The following is a 12790-nucleotide window of genomic DNA, read 5'->3' on the forward strand; positions in this document are numbered from 1 at the left end:
ACTTTAATATTTCCTTCTGTCTGCACTGACTCAGCTTTCCTGACATCTGTGTACTATATGTTCTGTCACGTGTCCTACATTGTACTTTGAGGATACTTATGCAGACTTACATTTTGGTAACTAAATTCAATTAAATTGAATTCACCTTTATTTCTATAGTGCTTTTACAATGTAGATTGTGTCAAAGCAGCTTCACACAGAAGATTATTGTAAACTGAAACAGTGTCAGTCCAGTTTTAAGTGTTGAAGTTTAGTTAAGTAACTAAACATTATATAAAGATAGGCTATCGCAACATTTTTCTACTGTGTTAAACAGTTAGATTCACATGAAAATCATAAACCAACAGCAATTTATTTATTTGTTTATTATAATTCCCCCTTCCCCCCCATCCAAGTCATGGTAAAATCCTCATATGCACACAATGGGGAAAGCCCAACAACACACTTCACTCTGGATAAGGAAGCCACTGCAGCTGTGCCAGACTTGCTGCAGAATGGTTAAAAAGTAGTGATTTTTTTATTGTTGTAAAAAAGGTGACCTTGTTCAGCCACTGTTCATTTAACCATTTTAAACATGAGATTAAACATTTCAGCTAACCCTCTGCATTTTTTTTTATGTGACCATTATTTATAAAATTGATGACAACCAATTTTGGCATTAGATGTTACTCACTGAAATGCAAGCAACACCGCTTACATGTTCAGCTCAGAAGAAAGCTAAAGAAATGAAATACAAGTTGAGTCTCCTGTGCAGTATAATTATACAAAACTTTAGCTATGTTTATTAGAAACCTTACAACACATAGACAGCATTTCAAGACAATGTAAGTGTTCTCTCAATTTGAACTCTGTTTGAAAAAGGCTTTTGGCATTGCACAGGAAAACGGATGAACTGAAATTTATTCCACTCAAAATAACAGCATTTGTGTGCTTTGGTGTCCTGATATCCAACAGAGAGAACATCCTCTCTCGTTCATTCACTCTCACCTCTTATGGAGAGTAGCATTCAAGTATTTAAAGTTGACCACAACAGAAACTAGAAATGGTATTTGTTATTTTAGACAAGCATACTTTTAAACGTGCGGGTTAAAGAAAGAATATGGGAGGAACAGTGCATGACCCAAGTGTGACCCTCGATGGATGCAGAGCTGCCGGAGAGGCAAACTGTGTCCATGTGACAACAAATGATGCCATTGTGGCACATGCTAGCTAAAACCAAGAGGAAACTGTTCTACACAAGTAAAAGCTTGTTTTTCCGACCCTGGGGTTTGAAATGAATGAGAGCGATTGTGAAAATGCTGAGAGAAGGGTCACCTTTGCATTTTGAGGGCCAAAATAAATGCAATTATGGGATACAATATGGAGATTATATTCATTAATTCATTTTATTTTTGGTTTAGTCTCTTTAGTAATAAGGGGTCACCACAGCGTAATGAACCGCCAACATAGGTAGTGTTATTACAATTTTACGTCTACCTTATCTCTTCAAAAAAGTATAAAATTTAAATTACAATAAAATAACATAGCACATTTATATTCACATTGCGTGCTTAAAAAGTAACTAATGCATTTAGTTATGTTTTTTTTTTTATTGACTACAGATCTATGTAATATGCCCTTCCAGTTGCAACCAATCACTGGGAAACACCCACACACTCTTATTTGCACACATTACGGACAATTTAGCCTACCCAATTCAAGTACTGCATATGTGTTTGGACTGTGGAGGAATCCGGAGCACCTGGAGGAAACCCAAACGAACATGGGGAGAAAATGCAAACTCCACACAGAATGCCAACTGACCTAGCCGAGGCAACCCACTGTGCCACCATGCCACCCATGAATAATTATATAATGATCACAACTTACTGAAAACTGTAAAAGGTTGCTTGCTTCTACAAACTATACAGAATATCTCAGTGATTTAACCAATTTAAACATGGTGGGAAACAAATACATGGAAATGTCTTTTTAAAATTGAAATATAGAAACAAAAAACATTAAGAGGAAGAATTTAAATAAGAAGAATAATTAAAAAATGTTACTTTGTGGAGAAACTAATTTCTAATTTACATTTATTTATTTATTTATATTTATTTAGCATTTATTTATTCTGTCTTCTAGCAGCAGTAGTAGTAGTAGTTTATTTGTACACTCTCAGAAATAAAGGTACGTGAACTGTCACTGGGGTGGTACCTTTTCAAAAGGTACACATATGTACCTAAATGTTGGTACCTCAAAAGTATATATTAGTACCTAAAAATATTAGGAGGAACAGTTTTGTGTTTCTTAGGTACTGATATGTACCCTTGAGGTACAGTATTAATATAGACCTTTAAGGTACAAATTTGTATCTTTTAAAAAGGTGCCATCCCATTGACAGCTCACGTACCTTTATTTCTGAGTGTATAACACATTTTAATAACACAAAGTTGCCCAAAGTGCTGAACACAATAATTACTAATCAAAATAACATCACCAGCACATAAAGTTAAAGTCAGAATTATTAGCCCCCCTGTTTATTTCCCCCCCAATTTCTGTTTAACAGAGAGAACACCTTTCAACACCTTTCTAAACATAATAGTTTTAATAACTCATTTATTTTATTTTATCTTTGCAATGATGACAGTAAATCATATTTTACTAGATATTTTTCAAAATCCTTCTATACAGCTTAAAGTGACATTTAAAAGGCTTAACAGTTAATTAGGTTAACTAGGCAGGTTAGGGTAATTAGGCAAGTTATTGTACAATGATGGTTTGTTCTGTAGACTATTGAAAAAAATATATAGCTTAAGGGGGGTAATAATTTTGACTTTAAATTTTTTTTTTTTTTTTATAAATCAAAAACTGCTTTTGTTTCTAGCCAAAATAAAACAAATAAGACTTTCTCCAGAAGAAAAAATAATATCAGACATGCTGTGAAAATGTCCTTGCTCTGTTTAACATAATTTGGAAAATATTTTTAAAAAGAAAACAAATTCAAAGAGGGGCTAATAATTCTTACTTCAATGTAAGCAACTACTAAAACATAAAAACAAGCCCCTCAAAACTAAAAAAAAGTGCAAACGCTAAAGAACAAAGATGCAACTTCGAAAAGTTTTTAAAAACAACTTGGAGGAAGCTGTGGAAAAAATGGTGGAAGCTTATTCTAACATTTTTGAGTGATAACAGCGAAGGCTCAATCCCTGCTTCACTTACATCAGATCCTTGGTACAGAAAGAAAGGACTGATCTGAGGAATTCAAGGTCCTACTGGGACTTTATAGATTTAGGATATCTGATAAATGAGGAGGTGCCAGACCATTCAAGGATTTCTAAAAAAAAAAACTAAGACTAATAACTTAAAATCAGTTCGAGACCTTTTGGCTACCGTTATTAGTCTCGTATATATTTTTTTCTGAAAGTCTATAACACCATCATGGAGTATTTCTTTTATAATTTCAGCAAATATAGGATTGTAAAAAAAAAAAAAAAAAACATTTATTATTTGTGCTCTCTCCCATTCTGCACTTTAAATTTACCAAACTCAAAATGTGAAAAGGGACTATGGATATAGAGTATTACACAAACTGTTGAGGGTGTGAATGAGGCAAACAGTTTGCAGCATTTTGTAAAATGACAAACATTGCTAGCAATTTTAGCACTTGGCTAAACAGATGGTTTCAAATGCAAGAGGCAATTCCATGTCTGAAAATGTAAAGGTCAAGTGTTTTTTTGTCATGAAGTCATAGCTTAAACCCTGAGAAACCATGGAAAGTCAAAGAAGGAATGTAAACAATGAGAAAAGCAAACACTGGCTGCGGCCAAGTTCATGACATACCATAGTTCTCAACATTTGATCATTACAAATCATAAATCCACACAAGGCAAAAATGCTACCTTATTATTTGGAAAGGAGATAAGCAATTATATTTAGCTTTCATGTGGTAGTGTGTAGACATTTTTGCATGACTGTCTGGAATTCTTCATTTTAATTAGTCAACAGAAGAATTCAAGGGCAAAATATTCTACCACATCATTCTGCTGTTGACTAATCAGAATAAAGTATATATTTCACATATAGCAGGTGTTAAAAAAAATTATTATGTAATAAACAAGTAATACAAAATATAAACTAAAAAGATATAGTTAGTGATTAAGAAAGGGAGTTAATTTATTATCTTTTTTATAATCTGAACATTAGATTAGATTTATAGATGGAGAATACTACACAGACAGATGCTGTTTGATTGCTTTCACTGGCAAAGAATGAGAGTGGGTGGCCACAATTACATGTGAAGAGAAGCTTCCTTCTCCACCTGCCAACGCAAAGTCCAAAGTTCATCTCTCTGTGTGCTAAAAGCCATTGCTGATAACCAATAACCTGGACGACACACTCCTTTTAACGTTCATGTGAATGTTAAAGCCATTTCTCAACGCTTGTTATACAATATTACCCAAGCATGTGTGGGATGAGAAACCACGAACATGAGGCATTCACTTATAAAACAGTTGATTGTGAGGAAAACGTTTTGAATTAAACAAGGTATTTTTTATGTCCTTACTAATGCAAGCTGTGAATTTATGAGATCTTGGATAAAAGCCAAGGCAGATGACATCACCCGTCATATACAGTATACATATTTTACTAATAATTTACTGTGAGATCAATACTTTCATGTTCTGACATCTTCACTGACACAACAAAATGATACAAAACTAAATAGACAGTGCAAACATAACCAATTTCCATTCCACAATGTAAAAAAATAATGTCGTAAAGAGATTCTGGGAAAACACACATCAGTGGCTATGTAAATAGCAGAGGTAGTGGAACATTTCCTTATTTTTAACATTTTTATTGCTGAAATAAATTTCTTTGGCACTGTTACTGATACTATTTAATACGTTTGACTACTTTCATGTTCGCTATCTCTGTATAGCTGTTTTGATAAAACCTGTATTGCACAAAGCACTATAAAACAACGGTGACTTGCCATTTGTACATAAGTAGCTAAAGATAAACAAAGTATTATGTAGAGTAATATTTTACATGCATTGTCATATAGTTTCTCTGACAATGAAACTATCAAATTTGAGCAAAATATCATAAAGCAGTATTATTAAATGTTGTATGTTTTAAATGGTATTTGTATGAAAATTGTAAATAATGTTATTCTAGGCGTGGCAGTGGCGCAGTAGGTAGTGCTGTCGCCTCACAGCAAGAAGGTCGCTGGGTCGCTGGTTCGAACCTCAGCTCAGTTGCCGTTTCTGTTTGGAGTTTGCATGTTCTCCCTGCCTTCGCGTGGGTTTACTCCGGGTGCTCCAGTTTTCCCCACAGTCCAAAGACATGCGGTACAGGTGAATTGGGTAGGCTAAATTGTCCAGTGTATATGTGTGTGTGAATGTGTGTGTGGATGTTTCTCAGAGATGGGTTGCAGCTGGAAGGGCATCCGCTGCGTAAAAACTTGCTGGATAAGTTGGCGGTTCATTCCGCTGTGGTGACCCCGGATTAATAAAGGGACTAAGCCGACAAGAAAATGAATGAATGTTATTCTATGGTCTGAATAGCATATAACAATATCCTTGTCCAGTGCTGCAGTTTAAAAGTGCAAATTAACATCAGGATGAAGCAGAATCATGCTTTTTTTTTTTTTTTTAATGTCACTATAATTGTTATTTTTTATTCAATTCAATTCAGCTTTATATGTATAGCGCTTTTACAATGTAAATTGTGTCAAAGCAGCTTCACATATGTGGTCATAGTAACAGGATTAGTTCAGTTTTTAGTGTTTAAGTTCAGTTTAGCTCAGTTAAGTGTGGTTTGAAGTCATTATTTAATGTCCAAACACTAAAGAGCAAATTCATCGATGAGTAGCTTTTCAGATCCTGAACCATGCAAGCCAGTGGCGACAGCGGAGAGGGGAAAAAAACTTCACCAATAGGAGAGTGAAGAAAAAAAACCTTAAGAGAACCAGACTCAGTTCGGCACGACCATTTTAATTTCTCCGCTGACCAAAAGTCTTGTGCAGAGCAGCAGTCTTAGCAGTGGAGCTGGAAGCTGGCCTCAGCGAAGACTCGTCTGTCCCTGGAGCGTCACTAATCGGTCTCATACTCTCCACTCAACATTTTTTATTCAATAGATAATTTTTTTTACCTATACAACAACAAAAAACATCTGTATTAAGGGCACCTTTTTGGTTGGATCCTGCATGTTCCATTCCTTAATACCAAACTCTCTGCTAGGCATAGAACGATAACCATTTTCAAGGTATACCACGGTTTGTAAAAGTCAAGGTTTTAAAACCGTCAAAATTTTCTGCAATACTATTTCTGAGGTATATGTGCGATTTTTATTTGCATGTTTTTGTTTTGTTGTTTTTTTAGGACAACAGTATCTCCAGCAGAAAAGATATCCATACATTCTGTTTTAAATGTTTCTCAAAATAACATATTTTGTGTTCAGAAGGGAAAAACTTTTATTTTTTTTATCCAGACATTTAAAAAGAATATATTTTAGGGCAGTAATTACAATACAGTAAAACTGTGATATTTTTATCTAAGGTTATCATACAGCCAGAATCTTATACCGGCCCATGCCTCAACATACTTTCTTTTAAAAACCAACACACAATGGCATATTTTGATCTATTAGGATCAGACTGAAATAAACCAAGGGTTCTTGAAAATAAACAAAGGGATATTTCAATTGAAAGGGTTTACAGAATTGTAAGTGGTACACAGAGCTTAACAAAAAAGGTACAACACTTGAACTTTCTAAACTTTTAAATTCTTATAACCTCGTCCTGATTCATCATTATACAAGATTAGATTTAGCAAGGATGAGCCATTTTAAGGTTTAGGCATAGATGTGATGAGAGAAGCAGACATCTGGTCCACACAGCGACTAAAACCTGCCTCCTGCTTCCCATATGTGTGTGAGATGTGGCAGTGAGAGAACAAGTCAAATAAAGAAAAAGTCTCCTGTACAAAAACACTGCAAATCCACAGTCCTGCAGTTCATAGAGACAGTGTGATACAATCTATTATTGAATCTGGCTTGACATATTCAAAAAAAAAAAAAAAAATTGGAATAGTCTTGTAATTGGATATAAAGATAGTTAAGCAAAGAGAAAGAGGCACACCCTATACTACTACAGCAGCAAAAGCTAATATTATAGTACATGTAATCAACACAACATAAAAATACACAAATTATATATCAAACTAGAACCTCCTACAAGTAGGAGTAAGGTGCCTGAATAAGATCAATTTGAATATCCATTTTCAATCTCGATGAAAGTCAAGCTGACTAGACCAAAAGGGACAACGTTCCCAAAAATGACTCGTTCAACAAGAACAAATAAGAACACCCAAATTCTTTTATTGTTTTGAAACCAATGTTAGACTGATCAATTTAGCCAGAAATACAAAGATATATTTATATTTACAAGCAATACGACCCCACTATTCTAGACCTGGACTATAAGCAGAATATCGTAGGGGGGAAAATAACTTTTACCAAATTTCCGCACAAGAAAACGGATTTTGAAATGATGTTGCCTCATTAATATGGACCTAACAGCTGATAGTAAATCTATAATACAACTAAGTACTGTGATTATACTAATGGCTCAGTGCCCTGCATGGATAAAACATCCATAGCCTACCCTTGATATAAAAATCACCAGGTGTTTTTTGAGCTTAATTCTTTTAGACTAAATAACATTTACCCAAACACGAGCCAAGAGAAATGTCCACTGATCTCAGACAAAAAAAAAAGAAAGAAAAAAAAGTATAACCTGAGACTCAAAAATTAAGAGATTCAAATAATTTCACACAGGTCTAGTTTTTGTCTCAGTGTACTTGTCTGTGTGCTGTTGTTTTTATAAGGAACACTTCAAACACTACAACTACACTACACTGTTTGCTAGACAAGAAAATGTCTGAAGAAAGGTTTACTCATCAATTTACCAATTTTTGGTAATGCTGAACAATCTTCTCATATGGAAACACACTGGTAGTCTATTTCAGACCTTTAATGGTGTATCTAACATATATTAATACACACAGACACACACACACACACAGACAGACAGACACACACAGACACACACACACAGACACACAGACACACACACACACACACAGACAGACAGACAGACAGACACAGACAGACACAGACAGACACACACACACACACACACACACACACACACACACACACACACACACACACACACACACACACACACACACACACACACACACACACACACACACACACACTTTTTGTTTTGAAATCCTATTAAAGCTTCTGTTTAGTAACATTGACTGTACAATCAGCAGGGTACAGTCTCTCTGCAAACAATGCCTTGGTGCTGCTCAGTAGCAGAGTGCTGAGAGGTCTCATTACATACAATGTAAAATAATCCTACCCCTGAGACTGAGGAGCTCAATCTGGACATGACAAAGTGACCAAAGCCCCATCTGTAGCACTATTTTCACACCATCCAATACCCATTTTCCAGAACTAAAATGAGGATAACCACCTGCCACTCAGTTGCCACTACTCTTATGCAAAGTAATAAAAAGCCATTCAAAGCCATACATGGATGCTCATTGGTTTATAGTGCATTTAATGCTAGTGTTTAATGTGATGAATTCTGGCACTCATGTGATGAGTTTCCAGGGCAGACTTAATGACTCAGTACTAAAATGAAAGGGACATCACATACAGGCTAAAGTATGATAATCCAACTTCCCAATCATTTATGGCGCAAACTCTAAAATCTTAGATGAGTATTAATGAAAATTATTGAACAATATCACATGTTTCATGTAAAAGTTATTGAACTAAACTGAATCAACAACTGACTTGAGCTCAATAATGACACTATTGTCTTTGACATGTTCTTGACAGCATGTACATTGGATACTGTATGTCCATCTGATGTTTGGGTTTGCATCTGGAATAAAGATGCAATATGTCTATTGTCTCTTTTTGGATGTTAAAATAGGTCTTTAAGGTGTTTAGAGTTTTATTTTTAAAGATGTTTATTAGATTTTTTTATACTGAACAGAAGTTTTCCAAATACTCTTCAAAAAACATCTTGTTGATGTATATAGGCTAGGCTATACTGAACCATTTTCCATACATATTTCTTGTAGTTGGAGATAATCTACATTGACTGTACGGATTCTAAATATTTATTACTTAATGAAGTCAGAATCATGATAATAAAAGTAATTGGACACATTTTGATAAAAAAAATTCAACAAATATCAGCTAAAACACTTTATGTTAACTGAGAACATAAATATGACTGTAATGGCCAGAGATTGCGCTCCTCTAAATTAAACAAAATTAGCCTAATGGACTGGAACACAGCTGCATACTCTCACTGTAAAATCAGTGACGAGCAAATCGTATAGCAGATGGAAGCAAAAGACAGAAGAAACCAGAGGGAAGAAAGACACCTCCTAAGAAAGTATTCCTAAAATGTCTGATAAGCTAATGGTTGTCTAAAGTATTTGACCAAGCTCATCCATATAATTAAGAGCTTGTTCCTTTTACTGTCTGTAATGTGTGATATTGAATGCTGAAAACAGACTCGTAGGGCTCTATTTTGGCGATCCATGCGCAAAGTGCAAAAGCAATTAGGGAATGTCGGAATCCACTTTTGCTAATTTAAGGACGGAAAAATCTGCTTTGTGCCACGGCGCATGGTCTTACAGGGTTGAGCTTATTTTTTTAATGAGTTATAGGAGTGTTTTGAGAATAAAAAAAATCTGAGTCTCATCTCGCAATACCTTTAAGAGTCAGTTGCGTGGCGCTATAGCACATTTGCTATTTACATAACGGACTTTGTAAGTGGAAAAACCAAGCATATCACTAGCATGAAAACAGTTAAACAGAGCATCTGCATCACCAGACTGAGAGATAAGGACTTCTCATTATCTAATTTCACTTTCGCTCTCGTGGATAGGGAAACCTTGAACGCACAGAATTCAATTAGCCTATAAATAATTAATTTTGTTTGTTAAGCACAAATATTTGTTTCAAAACTATTTCTAATTTCAGTTCTAATTTCCAGCAAACTAATAAATAAACAATAATAACGAAGTGTGTTCAAACAACTGAGTTATATCCTAATACACATGCTGTGCCCCATATGGTCTAAAATCTGACAGGTGGGCAAATCTAAGCTTGTTTTTAATAAAACAAATACACATATGCATATAATAAATAATACAGCTAATAATAATAACATTATACAAAAGCAAACTGTTATGAATAAATTGAAAAAGCCCCCGAGATGAAGGCATTAAAGTTTGGTTTTTATATTTATGTAGGCAAGAAAATAACATGTTTTGGAATATTTTAATCATTTATATTTATATCCTATAGGCTATATACCCTTATTATATCCTGTATATATCCTTAATATTTTATTTTTTTTTCATTTGAAAAAAATATTAGCATAGTGCTGTACACCTTGTCTGTATTAAGCAATGTGTAAGCGAGACGCACAACTAACGCGCTCTGCGCTGGACAAAAGACCAGAATTTGAACCTTTTAATTAAGTTCCTCAAAATAGCAATGCGCCTCAATACTCAATACTTTTTTAGACCAGAACACCTATGGGCACACATATAAGTGCACATGCATTTGCTGTTTAACAAGCGTGGCGCAAAACGTCAAAATGACTCTTGTGCCAAGCTGAAACTAGCAAACAACTATTGCCTCGCGCCTTGTGCCGCATTGCACCTGGAGTTATGATAGGGCCCGTAGTCTTCAAACTCAAACCTTGAACTGTATACAAACAACAAATAGTATGACCAAAAACTCATACTGATTTTCTAAAAAAATATGCATCATCTATTTGTATTACATCATCTCATTATAAACCATATGCCGTGTGCTCCAGAGAACTCGTTCAGACCTGAACTATGAACAGCTCTGTTAACAGCAAATTTAGAAAAGCTCAATGTGATGAACACACGGGATTACAATCTTGCATGAAACAGGGAGATCATTAGGTGCATTTTGCCTCATAAACAATAAGACAACTTCGAGCCAATCTCCCTCACACTCTAAATTAACTGATGTGTTCTTACCACACACAGCAATCCAAGGAAAGCAGAGCAATGTTAAACACTGCTGTTTGGGAGGGAGAAGTGACACCAGGGATCTTGAACCTTTTGCAGTTGAAAGAATGAAGTGATACAGTACACACCAACTCTAGGTCATAAACTAAAACAACCTCAACACCAAAGTTCAAGCTCACATTTCAGCAGTCAGAAAAGATCCAATGCAGAGCATTTCCAAACATCTCATAGTTCAGCCTTCTGATTAGACAATTTTTTTCAAATGCACGTATTTGTTCTAAACCATACAACTTCTTTTCACTTCTACCAAACACTAATAATTGTTAATTTTAACAATAATATATTTAAACTTACAATTATGCAATATCATAATTACAGTGTGAAAAAACTAATAATAATAATAATAATAATAATAGATATTTTTTAACAATATATCATTAAATCAGAAAAAAAGTGGAACTTAAATTGAAAAAGAAAGTAGTGATTTTCAAATTTACTTTGACTTTTTCATTTATTTATTTAGGTTTTAGTGCCATATCCAGGGCTGATAGTGGAAAAAATTCCTGAGCCTGAACTTTTTTTCCTTGCCCCTGAGGTGAGTAGGGGTGGGGGTACTATGTATGCAACGCACTTTTAACACATAACTTGTGGGCCCCTGGGCCCAAATATATTAACAGCCTATGTGTAACCCTGATCATCATTATTGTCAAGTGGCTCTTTTTAGACACATGCCAGTAATGTCAGTGACACATGCCAGTGTCAGTGATCTTGTGACATTTGCCAGTAGGTGTCAGTATAAGCACGTTATAAGCACATTAATCTTATAAGTCTCTTTGCTTTAATATTTAAAAATCATTAGGCAAATGACACCTGTTATCTTACATGCATATATGTTATGAGTTTTCAACATGCATTTTATTATAACTTTTTAAAGGATATTATTTAAAATACCTTAAAATGAAAATAAGTTAAATAATAAAATAAATGAATGAATTAAAAACATAGAGAAGTCCATATTGTAGGGAACAAAGGAACTGCCAGGATGCAATAATATACAGTACAACAGATAAGTGTAACCCCTCCCATACATAAGCATGCCACAATAAATTTGACTGACATGTACTGTCAAATGACTATATTACGTAGGAAGTATGACTACGAATACATAAAATAAATGCGTTTAAATTCGCCGGGTGTCGATGTTGACATGCAGCGCGACACTGAGTGACACAGGTTACTACACATGCCACTAGCGAGTGACACATGACAGTGGAAAACCGGACGTGCCACCGGAAGTGTCACTACACTTAGTGGCATGTGCCAGTGTCATCTGTACGTCAGATGTCGTGTCACTCCATGTTAAAACTGCTACTGTGAATCCGCGTTCAAGCGCACAGCCTCACACAATAAGCCAAAACTCGCCCCAAGCACCGGCAAAAACAAATAACAATGAATGTGTCGAGGAAAGAGTAAGGACATATCTTAATTATTTATTAATAAACTTATTCTGAGTCAGTGTCGCAAAGATCCTGACTGGCAATCTCCTCTTGGACTCGCCTTTAGAAATTTATCTTTACGGATTACATGAAGGAGTTTTTTTGTTTTCGATTTGTTTTATTTCGTTAAGTAATAATTTAAAGCTTTCTATAAATATATTTATTATGTCTGTGAGGCATATACATTTTGCTTCATTTTGT

General features: G+C 34.8%; 1 protein-coding gene across 12 annotated transcripts in view; it reads right to left on the bottom strand.

Annotated features, from left to right (window-relative positions):
- myo1b (myosin IB) overlaps positions 1 to 12790 on the bottom strand; it is a 118261-nt gene that overhangs the window by 69277 nt on the left and 36194 nt on the right. The window lies entirely within an intron of this gene.

The sequence above is a fragment of the Danio rerio genome, chromosome 9, assembly GCF_052040795.2.
Source record: "Danio rerio strain M-AB ecotype USA chromosome 9, GRCz13ab, whole genome shotgun sequence".
In the NCBI taxonomy this organism is placed as follows: Eukaryota; Metazoa; Chordata; class Actinopteri; order Cypriniformes; family Danionidae; genus Danio; species Danio rerio.